At 49.0% G+C, this 12,963-nt stretch overlaps 1 long non-coding RNA gene across 1 annotated transcript in view; it reads left to right on the top strand.

Annotated features, from left to right (window-relative positions):
* Nucleotides 1–12,963, top strand: part of LOC138992057 (uncharacterized) — a 38,146-nt gene that overhangs the window by 6,932 nt on the left and 18,251 nt on the right. The window contains exon 2 of the long non-coding RNA XR_011467863.1: nt 3,007–5,135. This is a non-coding gene — a long non-coding RNA (uncharacterized lncRNA). The remainder of the gene's footprint in view (nt 1–3,006; nt 5,136–12,963) is intronic.

Below are 12,963 nucleotides of genomic sequence, written 5' to 3'. Positions count from 1 at the left end.
CTTGGACTTGCTGCTGTCCTGAGCCCCACACTCAGATCCCTGGTTCCCTCTGGCTCCCAGAATCGCAGGCCAAGATACTCAGAGAAACACTGCTGCTGCTGCTAAGTTGCTTCAGTCGTGTCCAGCTCTGTGAGACCGCCATTTCCTTCTCCGGTGCATGAGAGTGAAAAGTGAAAGTGAAGCCGCTCAGTCATGTCCAGAGAAGCACTAGCTGGTCTAATAACCCAACACCCATAACAGTTTACTTCGTGTTGTTGTTTAGTCGCTAAGTTGTGTCTAGCCCTTTTGGGACGCCATGGACTGTAGCCCGCCCCGCTGCTCTGTCCTTGGGATTTCCCAGGCAGTACTGGAATGGGCTGCCATTTCCTCCTCCAAGGCATCTTCCACCTGCACAAATTCCCAAGAATCTTTTGTATATATTTGATCTTAACAACACTAGGAGTTCAAAAGGTAGACGTTATCTCCATATTATAGATTTAAAACTGAGGTTCATACAGGCTAAGTGACTAGCCCTGGAGTAGAAGCCACTGGTTTTAACTCCACTGAACTGGCTCTTCACTGTTCTGTGCCCCAAAGCACTTTCGTCGTGTCTCTCTGTAGCTTGTTTTCTGAGCTCTGAACGTTCATTGACGTATATGTCTTCCTTCCTCTACCAGGATGTAAGCTCTTCTCCTGAAAGATGTGCGCCCAAGCATCCTTGTGTCCCTTGCCCCTCGTCGGGCCTCGGTCAGTATTTGCGAGGGAATAAACAGACGAAGCGAAGCGCCTGCACAGGCCATCACGAGAGAAGGATGCTGGAAACAGAGCCAACCTGCTCTCTAGCCTGCAGCCTCCCTTCTTAGCCATCCTCCCATCTCCCAACAAAACTGTCACCTTGAGAAGCCAGCCCTGTAAAGGCGCTGCCCTAGGCAAGTGCCCGACCTGCAGGAGGGCGCTGTGTTTCTCTCTCCACCCCTTCTCCCTTCTTCGGTCCTGTTCTCATGAGGCTGCCAGCCCACTGTGGGCACGTCCTCTCTGCGTGCGCTGCGCCTGTCCCGCCTTCAGGGCCCTTGTTCACCAGCCTCCCCAGCCACCAGCCTGGATCACCTACCAGCATTGCAAAGACCCAGCCTCAGCCTGCACCCCCTTGCCTGGGATTTGAGGGCCCCTTGAGTCTTAAAGTCAGCCAGGACCCAGAGGGGATGGGATGGGGGTGGAGAACCAGGGTGCCACGGGACAGCCAGCCGTGCCCGCACTCACCAGAGCCGGCGCCTCTGCTGGGGCAGGGCCCGCCAGCTGGCATCTGGGTGGAGCTTGGTCCCAGCTGTTCCTGGCACTGCTTGAGGCTTGACTCCGGCTGCCTCGCCGGAAGCCCAGCCATGGTGCACCGAGGCTTCTGGGAACCGCGCTGCGCTATTCTGGGACGGTGATGGGGTTCCGGGACGCCTGGCAGCGGCTGAAATTTCAGCCCCTTTGGTCTGTGTGCTCTTTGCTTCCCCTCTGACGATAAGGCAGAGTTCGGTCAGGATGCCAAGTTCAGAACCACTGATGGCACATTTGAGGGTCTTAATAGCAGTTGTGGTTTTGCTAAAGTGGGGTCTGGCGTAAACAATCTATACTTTAGTCCTCTGAGGCGACGGCCTTCATTCTCGCTGTCACTCGCACCGCACTACCCGTGGTCATTGTCTGTTAGTTTTACAGCTCGTCCGCATACCCACCCCGCGACATTAACCCATCACTGCATTCTGATGCAGTGACTCATTTAAATCCAGTGGTGGGTCTCTGAAAGCCTCCTTCCTTCCCTCCCGCCCCCTTCCTCCTCCCTCCTTCCCTTCCTTCCTTCTTTCTTAAATTGACCCTGGAAGACTTGCCTATCCAGCGTAAAACAATCAAGTATGACGAGTGAGCTTGGGTGACAGAAATTAGAGTCATAATCAAAACCAATTTACAACAAAGTTAAGCCCCCGTGATTAACCTGTTCTGGGAGAGCCCTCGGAGAAGCCTGCTGAGACAATGCCCAGCCTCCATGTGGGAACTGGAGGCCAGGCTGGGAAGAGAGCCTCCCTAAGGTCACAAGTGATGGACATAAAGCTTAAACCTGGCACTCCGACTTCCTCGGTGGGATCATAGAGTTTTAGAGCTGCAAGGAGCAGTATATGTGAGTGTGTGTGTGTTAATCATTCAGTTATGTCTGACTGTTTGTGACCCTGTGGACTGTACCCCACCAGGTTCCTCTGGCCATGGGATTCTCCAGGCAAAAATACTGGAGTGGGTTGTCATTCCCTTCTCCAGATCTTCCTGACCCAGAGATTGAACCCGAGTCTCCCAGATTGCAGGGAGATTTTTACCATCAGACTTGTCCAAAGAGCAAGAACTTGCTTGTATGTAAAATGAGGTCACAATTCCGGCCCCTACTCCCCTGCTGATTGCTGTAGAGATTACAGGAAACCACAGATTTGAGCACCCCTGGCCGGAGTGCCCGGTGATTTGGGACCTTCCTGTCCCAGGCTCATCTCCCTCCACTGCCCGTCTGTGTAAGGAGAAAACAGCTCATGAAAATGGAGGCAAAGGTCTTTAGGCTTTCCCAAACTTAAGCACACAGCTTCAGAGTTTGTTGTGTTTGTTTAAAAAGCAGATTTCTGGGCCCCATTCTGAACTCTGGAATTTTGGTCTCTAACCAAAGAGAAGACTAAGTGCCTGTTTTTAAAAATCTCTGCTCCCCACCCCCAAATATGATTAATGATGCACACTGCCTTTGAGAACCAAGGTTAAGTCAAGAATTAAAAAAAAAGTCAAGAATTGTTCAAGTCAGCTATGAGGGGAGGAAAGTGGAATAGAGGCCAAACGCAAACAGCACAGATGGTCCGTGGAGGCTTCTGTGTTGCCACAGCCAGGGGGGCAGGTTCCCTGCTTTCAGGGGATGAGGGTCATTGGAAGATGAGCATAAGTGTTAGAGGAACCACTGACCAAGACCACCCATGCTGGCCAGACAAGGTAGAATCACTTACATGAATTATCTTAAAACAGGAGGTCCTGGTAAGCAACGCGGAACTCACAAGCTACCACGGGAAGAATTCGGGAAAAGTCAAAAGGAATGAAGAGACACCAGTCTGTATGTCCTACCAACCTCCCGAGCCCTTCCGGATGGAGTCCGTCTTGGCTGAGCGATGCACACGCCACCAGGAAGGCCCCTGTGTCAGAGTGATTGGCCAGAGACAGCCCCCAAACTAATCCCATCACCATAAAACCCAAGGCTCCGAGCCAGCTGGCAGAGCAGTTCCCCGGGGCTCCCTGACCCGCCAGCTCTCCACCCAGGCGCCCCTTTCCAACAACGCCTCTTGCTTTGTCAGCATGTGGTCTCCCCGGGCAAGTCATTTCCAAGTGTCACACAGGAGCCCACCTCTGGAAGGAGTCCCCCTCCTGCAACAGAAGGCTGGAGCCAGAGTGGGAAGCAGAGGGCACCCACGAGGGATGCGTTCCAGGAAAGGAGAGCCTTGCACTTTTCTGTTCCGCTGTGGCACATCCACGCTTTGGCTCTCCTGTGCTGAAGGCATGACTGAGGATCTGGAACCCAACGTTAGGTTTCTGTCCCTTTGTCTCGTGCTCCTGTCCCGAATATTTTCCAGCCAGGTCTGAAGTCATTCCAATTAGAGGCATGGTTCCTGCGTTTAAGATAACCTAAAGTTATCTTAGAGTTGATCATAGCCTGAAGTGTATTATCAAGACTATACATTTTCTATAACACGGGGAACTCCGCTTAACATTCTGTAAGGGTTAGATAGCATCACTGGCTCAATGGACAAGAATTTCAGCAAACTCTGGGAGATAACGGAGGGCAGAAGGCGTGCCGTGGTTCATAGGGTCGCAGAGTGTCAGATGGGACTTAATAACTGAATGACAACAACCAATGAGAAAAGAATTTGAAAAAGAATGGATACTTGTATATGTATAGGATCGCTTTGCTCTGCAGTTGAAACTATCACAACATTAATCAACTATATTCTAATATAAAAATTTAAAAAAAAAAACAGTAAGTCATGAATCCACCCAAACTCTGTATTTTATTTTTCTGTTGGTTTTTTTTTTTTCAGACTCTGTATTTTAGGAAGTCCTCCAAGTGATTGTTGTGTCTAATAGAATTTTAGAGCCACTGAAATGCAAATTTGTTTTAGAGACAAGCAAATACTTCCCAGGAACATAGCGATGAGCAGAACTGGGGCTCAGGAGTGGAGCGGCAGTTGACTGGAGAGTGAATGATTGCAAAGCTGATTAAATGAACGCACTCCTGGGAGCTGAGTTTTCGTGGGGAGTGAAGTAAGAAGAGTGCGTTAGGGTGTGGAGCCCTTGGGGGGATGATGTTGCCGTGACAGGCATTGGCCGGACCCATAAACTGAAGCCCCCGGACTCTTGCCTGTTGAAAGATGAGGATCCCAGAGGTGGGAAGGGAGCAGAAGGCAAGAAAATGTGAGCCAGCCCCCAAAGAAATACTTTTCAGGAGCTGATTCCTCGTAGGCTTCCTTTCCCTGGAGATCAGGGGCAGTCGTCGTTGAATTATTTTCTATTGGCGTCTGGTCTTGCTCCTTCTTGTAAACAGGGGAGAACAGAATCTGACTTCATGTTGGATCTGTTTCTTTCGCTTTACTTTTGCTCTCGATGGCTTTTGTTAGATAGGATGCTGTCTATAGCTGTTCAGTTCAGTCGCTCAGTCGCGTCCGACCCTTTGCGACAATGGCCTGCCTGGGGAACCCTGCCCACCTGTGCGTGACTGCAGAAAAGAAGAAATTACACGTCCTGTCCCTGATGCTGACCACGCCAGCAGATATTCTGTAAGACTTACAGCCTTTTTACTTCCTCATCTCATCCCCCTCTCTGTTTTATAAAAGAAACTGGCATCAAGACTCCGATAAGATGGTACTCTAGGACACGAGTCTGCCATCTTCTCAGATGCCTGGCTTTCCGAAAAAAGTCGAATGGAGTCGCTATTTCTTGCCTCAACACCTCATCTCCTGCCCTGAGCTTGGATCCAGTAACATTCTCACCTGGATTCCTCTTTTTGGACCTGGTAGAGCTTCAGAGAAAAAGCAAGTCAGCTGAAGCGAAGGCCTTGGATGCTGTCATTGGGCATCTTAGGTCAAAGTGACAGACAGGAGGAAAGAGTAAGTTTCCCTCCACTCTTCTAAGTTCTGCTGGAAACTCTGTAACGAAAGACACACACACAAGACACGTTTATTCACATGTATGCCTCGCCTCGTGTACACATGGGGGACGTGTGCATGCTCAGTGGGGTCCCACTCTTTGGGACCCCCATGGACTGTTGCCCACCAGGCTCCTCTGTCTATAGGATTTCTCCAGGCAAGAATCCTAGAGTGGGTTTCCATTTCCTTCTCCAGGGGGTCGTCCCAACCCAGGAATCAAACCTTGATCTCCTGCGTCTTCTCCTAAATCTCCTGCTTTGCAGGCCAGTTCTTTACCTACTGAGCCATGGGTGAAGCTCACAGGTGTGGGGATAACCAGAGGGGAAAGTGAGTAACTCAAAGAGGTAGCTCAGAATTCTGACTTACTGTTTTCCACTTAAGACAAAAGAGAGGTGTGAGGGACGCTGCTTAGGGGGACGTAACCAAGAAAGGCATGATCCACAAGAGGAAGGTTACGCAGACTTCCGTGGACACCTCCTCCATCAATAAGATTGTCAGGATTTAGAGTTGCCATCCTCTTCCTGGCACGGAGAGGGAGACGCCTCTACAAATGGAGATTTTTTTCATAAATAGGAATTTCCCTTGCCAAAGGGTAATTGTGGCTCTGCCTTCAGAGTTTCTCCTGCGTGTGCTGTTTCTCAAAATAGTCCTTGTGCCTAAGAGGCATATTTTGGGGTGGTATATTTTACCACTCTTTAGGGAAAGTTTTGGGAAAGCCACGCCCAGTAACCTCCCTTGATGTTTTCCAAAGGGCTCCACTTGCCACGAGGAGGCACACCTGGAGATTCTTTGCATCCAATTTTCATAGATGATACTGCTCATTCAAAAGGAAATTTCAAATGCCACTGCTTTTTCTTATTTCCCTTTTGCCCCCATTGCCTCATTTCACTACGAGCATTTGCTGTTTGCTATCAGGTGGAGGTAGGAGCCACCAACTTAAGGGGAAAGAAGGGGAGTGGGTACTTCTAGAGGGAGCCCGTGGCTCCTGGACCTCTGCTTGTCCAAGGTCATTTTGATCTGCTTAAACGAAAGCAGCCAGGCACAGAGATTTACTCCCGACAACCCTTTCGCCCTAATACTGTATTGCATTTCAAAACAGTATTCCTGCTCGCTCTTGGGCCATTCCTAATCAGGGCTGAAAACAAAGACTCGTTCCTGTTCTTAGACCCACTCTGGCAATGAAATGTGATCCACAGTCCACTCAGAGGGTGCCCAGCCTGCTGCTGCCAGGGCCCAGGACAAGAGCTACAATTTTAACCCCACTGGCTGTCTCCCCACCCCTAGCACAATGTGCAGCCAGCTGTTGATGGTGCTTTGCAGCTGAAACAACCGGCTGCAGGGGGAGAGAGGGATCGAAATTATAGACTCACAGAGCATCTGACTTCCCCAGCCGTTTAGTTAAACTATGAGCACTAGGCAGGGAGTCAGGAGACCTGGGTCCAGGACTCAGCCTGACTGCTGAGTAGCTGGTGGTATGGCCGTGAAGACTCTCTATAATAACAATAAAGAAAAGAAAATGAAGTTGCTCAGTCGTGTCCGACTCTTTGCAACCCCATGGACTGTATAGCCCAACAGGCTCCTCCATCCATGGAATTTTCTAGGCAAGAGTACTGGAGTGGGTTGCCATTTCCTTCTCCAGGGGATCTTCCCAACCCGGGGAACGAACCCAGGTCTCCCACATTGTAGGCAGATGCTTTTACCGTCTGAGCCACCAGGGAATCCCAATATAGTTAGTGCTTACTCTGGGGGCTCCGTGGTAAAGAACCTGTCTGCCAATGAAGGAGCTGCGGGTTGGATCCCTGGGTTCAGGAGATCTCCTGGAGAAGGAAATGACAATCCACTCCAGTATTCTTTCCTGGGAAATCCCATGGATAGAGGAGCCTGGCGGGCTACAGTCCATGGGGTCGCAAAAGAGTCAGACACGACTTAGTGATTAAACAACAATATTTACTCTGTGCCAGGCAGGTATAAGTTCCATATTAACTTCTTTGTTCCTGCCTGCAGTCTCTAAAGTTGATACAATTATTCTACATGCTTATAAAATGAGGAAACTCAAAGAGGCCAAAAGGAGGGGTTCAAAGTCAATAACTAGTAAGCGATGGTTGACTCCAAACTTGTGTTCTTAACTACTGTGCACACTATCTTAGTTGAGATAGAAAAAAATGTATTTGCTGTCCTGTGAAATCTAGTGGCGTAAAAGCAACAAGTATTTGTTATGACTCTGTTTCTAGGAGTCAGGGATCAAGGAATGGATTACCTAGGAGATCTGGTTGGGAGTTTCTCATGAGACTGCAGCCAAGATGTTGGCTGGGGCGGCAAGTTTATCTGGTCGAAATCGTTCACGTCAGATTAAGGCTTGAACCCATGCGCCAGGTCTCTGTTTCAGCCAAAACCTAGTTTGGGGCTCAAACCCACGAGGCTGGTACCTGAACCCAGCCAAAACCTACAGTCTTCTGACTGAGATCACAGACCACATTTCGGTACCTAATGAAGCTCAGATTCTTGATATCTCATTGCAGAAAGAATTCAGTAAGAGACAGCGTGATAGGGTAAGAAGTGGATGTATTTAGTGAGAAGCAGCCAGAGTGTGGGCCATTGCAGAGAGTTAGCGTGGCCTTGAAATGTGGTGTGGTTAGCTTTTATGATCTGGGTAATTCTTATAAGCTAATGAGTGGGAGGATTATTCCAACTATTTTTGGGAAGAAGTGGAGATTTCCAGGAATTGCGCCACTGCCCACCTTTTGGTCTTTGATGGTTGGCCTTGGAACTATCGTGGCGACCCTGGGTGTGTCATTGGCTTGCTGATGTGTTATGATGAGCGTATATTGAGGATCAAGGTCTAGTTGAAGTTGACCTGTCTGCCTTCTTGGACTCATATGATTCTAATCAGTGTCTGTTGTGCCCTTGGTTCAGTTCAGTTCAGTCGCTCAGTCGTGTCCAACTCTTTGCAACCCCATGGACTGCAGCACGCCAAGCTTCCCTGTCCATCACCAACTCCCGGAGTTTGCTCAAACTCACGTCCATCAGCTTGGTGATGCCATCCCACCATCTCATCCTCTGTCATCCCCTTTTCCTGCCTTCGATCCCTCCCAGCATCATCGACCTTTCCAGTGAGTCAGCTCTTCTCATCAGGTGGCCAAAGTATTGGAGTTTCAGCTTCAACATCAGTCCTTCCAATGAACACCCAGGACTGATCTCCTTTAGGATGGACTGGTTGGATCTCCTTGCAGTCCAAGGGACTCTCAAGAGTCTTCTCCAACACCACAGTTCAAAAGCATCAATTCTTCTGGACTCAGCTTTCTTTATGGCCCAACTCTCACATCCATACATGACGACTGAAAAAACCATAGCTTTGACTAGACGGACCTTTGTTGACAAAGTAATGTCTCTGCTTTTTAATATGCTGTCTGGGTTGGTCATAGCTTTGTAACAGTAGGGAAAGAGGCAGGGCACAACTTTTGGAAAACTGACATCACCCCAGGACACAACATAAAGGATTAGAATCAGATGGGACCAGGATGGCAGATAAGACTAGATCTTGATCCTCAATCAGCAAGTGGAATGACATGCCCAGAGGGGCCAGGACAGTTCCGAGGCACTGTTACAAGACCAAGGCATGGGCAGTGGCCCAAATCCTGGAGATCTCTGCCCCTTCCCCAGAATAATTGGAATAATCCTCCCACTCATTAGCATATGAATTCAGTTCAGTTCAGTCGCTCAGTCCTGTCTGACTCTTTGCGACCCCATGGACTGCAGTGGGGTCTCCCTGCAGGACACCAGGCCTCCCTGTCCATCACCAACTCCCGGAGTTTACTCAAACTCATGCCCATTGAGTCAGTGATGCCCTCCAAACATCTCATCCTCTGTCGTCCCCTTCTCCTGCCTTCAATCTTTCCCAGCCTATAAAAACTAACCACGCCAAATTTCACGGCTGCATTCCCGCTCTGCGATGGCCCACACTCTGTCTGTGGAGTGTGTTTCTCTCTGTATCTGAATAAACCCATTTCTTACCTACCACTTTGTCTCTCACTAAATTCTTTCTATGATGAGACATCAAGAACCTGAGCTTCGTTAGGTTCTGAAACCAGGTACCATGGGTTTTGTCTGGATTCGAGTCCCAAGCAGGGTTTTGGCTGGATTCGAGTCCTAGCACATGGGTTCGAGTCCCAATCTGTGGTAAACAGTTTCAGCTTTTCCTCCAAGGAGCAAGTGTCTTTTCATTTCATGGCTGCAGTCACCATCTTCAGTGACTTTGGAGCCCAACAAAATAAAGTCCGTCAGTGTTTCCACTGTGTCCCCTATTTGCCATGAAGTGATGGGACTGGATGCCATGATCTTAGCTTTTTGAATGTTGAGTTTTAAGCCGGCTTTTTCACCCTCCTCTTTCACTTTCATCAAGAGGCTCCTCAGTTCCTCTTCACCTTCTGCCATAAGGGTGGTGTCATCTGCATATCTGAGGTTATTGATATTTCTCCCAGCAAGCTTGATTCCAGCTTGTGCTTCATCCAGCCCAGCATTTCGCATGATGTACTCTGCATTCAAGTTAAATAAGCAGGGTGACAGTATGCAGCCTGTGCATCCTGTTGTGTCCTTAGGATCTATCATTCTCTCAAGGTTGTGCCCTTCCCCCTTCCTTCCTATTTCATCACAGCTGGACTGGGGCTGCAGGATCTGCTTCCAAGATGGCACCCTCATGTGGGGCCGATTGTTGGCTGGAGGCCTCAGTTCCTTGTCACATGAAGTCGCCACAAACTGAGTGGCCTCGGGCTCTGGGTTTTTCCTAGTGCAAGGGTTCCAAGAGAGGGCGAGGCAGAAACTGAGCACAGTGACTGATCCAGAGAAGGTATGCACTGTTATTTCTACAAGGTCTTACTGGTTATGTTATCCAAAAACTGAGTTCGCCTCTTAGTGGGTGTTTGAGCCAAAAGACACAACCAAGCCAAAGATGGGGAGAAGAAAGAATTTATTGCAACAGGTAAAGAGAATACCTGGGATCTTTCCCAAAGCAGTGTCTTTCTGAACAACAAATTTGCAGAAGTTTTAAGCTAAGTGAGCTTCCCTGATGGCTCAGTGGGTAAAGAATCTGCCTGCAATGCAGGAGACATAAGGCTCTGGAGAAGGAAATGGCAACTCACTCCAGTTTTCTTGCCTGGGAAATCCCATGGACAGAGGAGCCTGGTGGGCTACAGTCCATGCGGTCACAAAGAGTCAGACAGGACTTAGTGACAGGGTTTTTTTTTTGTTTTTTTTTTTTAGCTAAGGGTACATGCATATTCATGAAGGGGCTTGGGCAGCAGAGGACAGAGTCCATGCTTTAGTTGACTAAGTCACCAGGGTCAGAAAAAAGTCATTGTCACCCCTTAGGTGCCCTTGATCTGTGAGTACTTCAGACTAATCTTTACCATTGAAACAGAACTGGGAGTCTTTACAACTGATGCATTATCTTTGTTATTATTAATTCTCTTGCTTGAAAATAGTCCTTTGTTTCTGCTTTCTTTTTTTCCCTGAAGACCATTAATTACTGAAACCTGTTCAAAGGCAAGGACTGTGAGCAGGCTTAGATCACAAAACGGGTTAGGCCAAAAATGACTTTTTGGGATTTCCCTGGTGGTCCAGTGGTTAAGATTCGGAGTTTCCACTGCAGGGGACACAGGTTTGGTTCGATCCCTGGTCAGGGGATTAAGATCCCACATCCCGCGTCAGGCGGCATAGCCAAAAAAAAAAAAAAAAGACTTTCATCAAGAAAGCTGGGCCTGGTTCTCTTTCTCCAAGGACACTTACCCTATCTGCTTACAGGTATGCAGGTAAGCCTTATTCAGTGTGGAAGGGAACGGCACAGAGAGGTGAATGTCAGGGGGTGGGAGTGTTAGGGGAAACACATTGACTGAAACTGCTTACCCTGGCCAGGCACCAGAGTAACCATTTGCATGAGTTATTTTACCACAGGAGGTCCTGATAAGGACCACAGAACTAATAAGTCACCAACAACCAGAAGAGTTAAGGAAAGGTCAAAAGGAGATACCACATGTCCTGCGTTAGTCGCTCACTCCCGTCCGACTCTTTGCAACCCCATGGACTGGAGCCCGCCAGGGTCCTCTGTCCGTGGGATTTCCTGGGCAAGAATACTGGAGTGGGTCGCCGTCCCCTCCTCCAGGGGATCTTCCTGACTCAGGGATCGAACCCAGGTCTCCCGCATTGCAGGCAGATTCTTCACGTCTGTGCTATCTGCCACATGTCCTGCCACCTCCCAGAATCCTTCTCGATGGTATCCATCTTGGTGGAGCAATGTGTGCACCACCAGGAAGAACTCTAAGTCAGAATGATTGGCCACAGAAAAGCCAGAGACGAATCCCATCACCATAAAACCTGAAACTGTGAGCCACGAGGCAGAGCAGTTCTCCTGGGTTCCTTTACCCTGCTGCTGTCTGCCCGGGGCCCCTTCCCAGTGAAGGCTCTTGCTTGTCAGCTCGTGTGTCTCCTTAGACAATTCATTTCCAAGTGTTAGACAAGAGCCCACTCTCGGGGCCTGGAAAGAGTTCCCCTTGCAGGGACCACTGGGGCCATCTTGGAGGCTGGCTGTCACAGTAACATATAGGAAGTAACTGGGTGGTTGGGAGGATCAAATTGAGAGACTGATGTCAACGAGCAGAGTGAGTTTCCCGGGGCTGCTGAACCACAGAGACAGTGGCTTCAAACACAGGGAAGTGGCTCTCTCAGTCGTGGGGGCTGGAAGTCCAAAGTCGAGGTGTCGGGTGAGCCCTGGGCTCTCTGATGGCTCCCGGGACAAAGTCTTCCGTGTCTCTTCCAGCAACTGGTGGTTGCTGGCAATCTTCGGAAGTTTTTTTTTTTTTTTTTGGCTGCTCCATGGCATGCTGGATCTTAGCTCCCCCACCAGGGATCAGACCTGTGCCCCTGCGTTGAGAACGTGGAGTCTTACCCATTAGACCACCAGGGAAGTCCCCACATGGTTTTCTTATAAGGACACCGTCACATTGGATTGACATACGGCAGTGGTCTAGTTACTTCAGTCGTGTCTGACTCTTGTGACCCCATGGACTATAGCTTGCCAGGCTCTTCTGTCCATGAGGTTTCTCAGGCAAGAATACTCAAGTGGGTTGCCATTTCCTTCTCCAGGGGATCCTCCCGACCCAGAGATAGAACCTGATGTCCTGCATTGCAGGAGGATTCTTTACTGACTGAGCCATCAGGGCAGCCCAGATTGGATTGAAGGACGACCTAATCCAATATAACTTCATCTTAACTTGATAACATCTGCAAAATTCTGTTTCCAAAGAAGGTCACATTGACAGCTACCAGGTGTTAGAACCTCAATATATCTCCTTTTGGGGTGTGTTTGGGGGGCTTAATTCAACCCTCACATATGCTATGTAATGTGTGAAACCCTGTACACAGGAATAGGCGTCGTTTTAGATCACAGCAGTGCTGGTGGGAATAACGATGATGGGTAGAATGGTCAGCCTAGTCAACAGTCTTCTCATGGTGACGGCAGCACAGGGACAATTCTTTAGGGCACTTTATTTTTTATTTTATTTTTTTGGCTTCACCACATGGCATGTGGGATCTTAGTTCCCTGAGCAGGGATCAAACTCACATCTCCTGCATTGGAAGCTCAGATTTTTAACCACGGTATTACCAGGGAAGTCTCAAGGTCACTTTAAAAGTCCTTGATGTCTTGGCCATTTTCCCAGGTCCTGTCACTGGAACTTCCTCGTGGATTCCAGTGGGTTCTAGATTCTGGCCACAGACTTTGTATCTAATATTTCCCAGA

Source organism: Bos mutus, chromosome 19 (genome assembly GCF_027580195.1).
Source record: "Bos mutus isolate GX-2022 chromosome 19, NWIPB_WYAK_1.1, whole genome shotgun sequence".
NCBI lineage: Eukaryota > Metazoa > Chordata > Mammalia > Artiodactyla > Bovidae > Bos > Bos mutus.
This window is presented reverse-complemented; position numbering and strand designations above follow the sequence as displayed.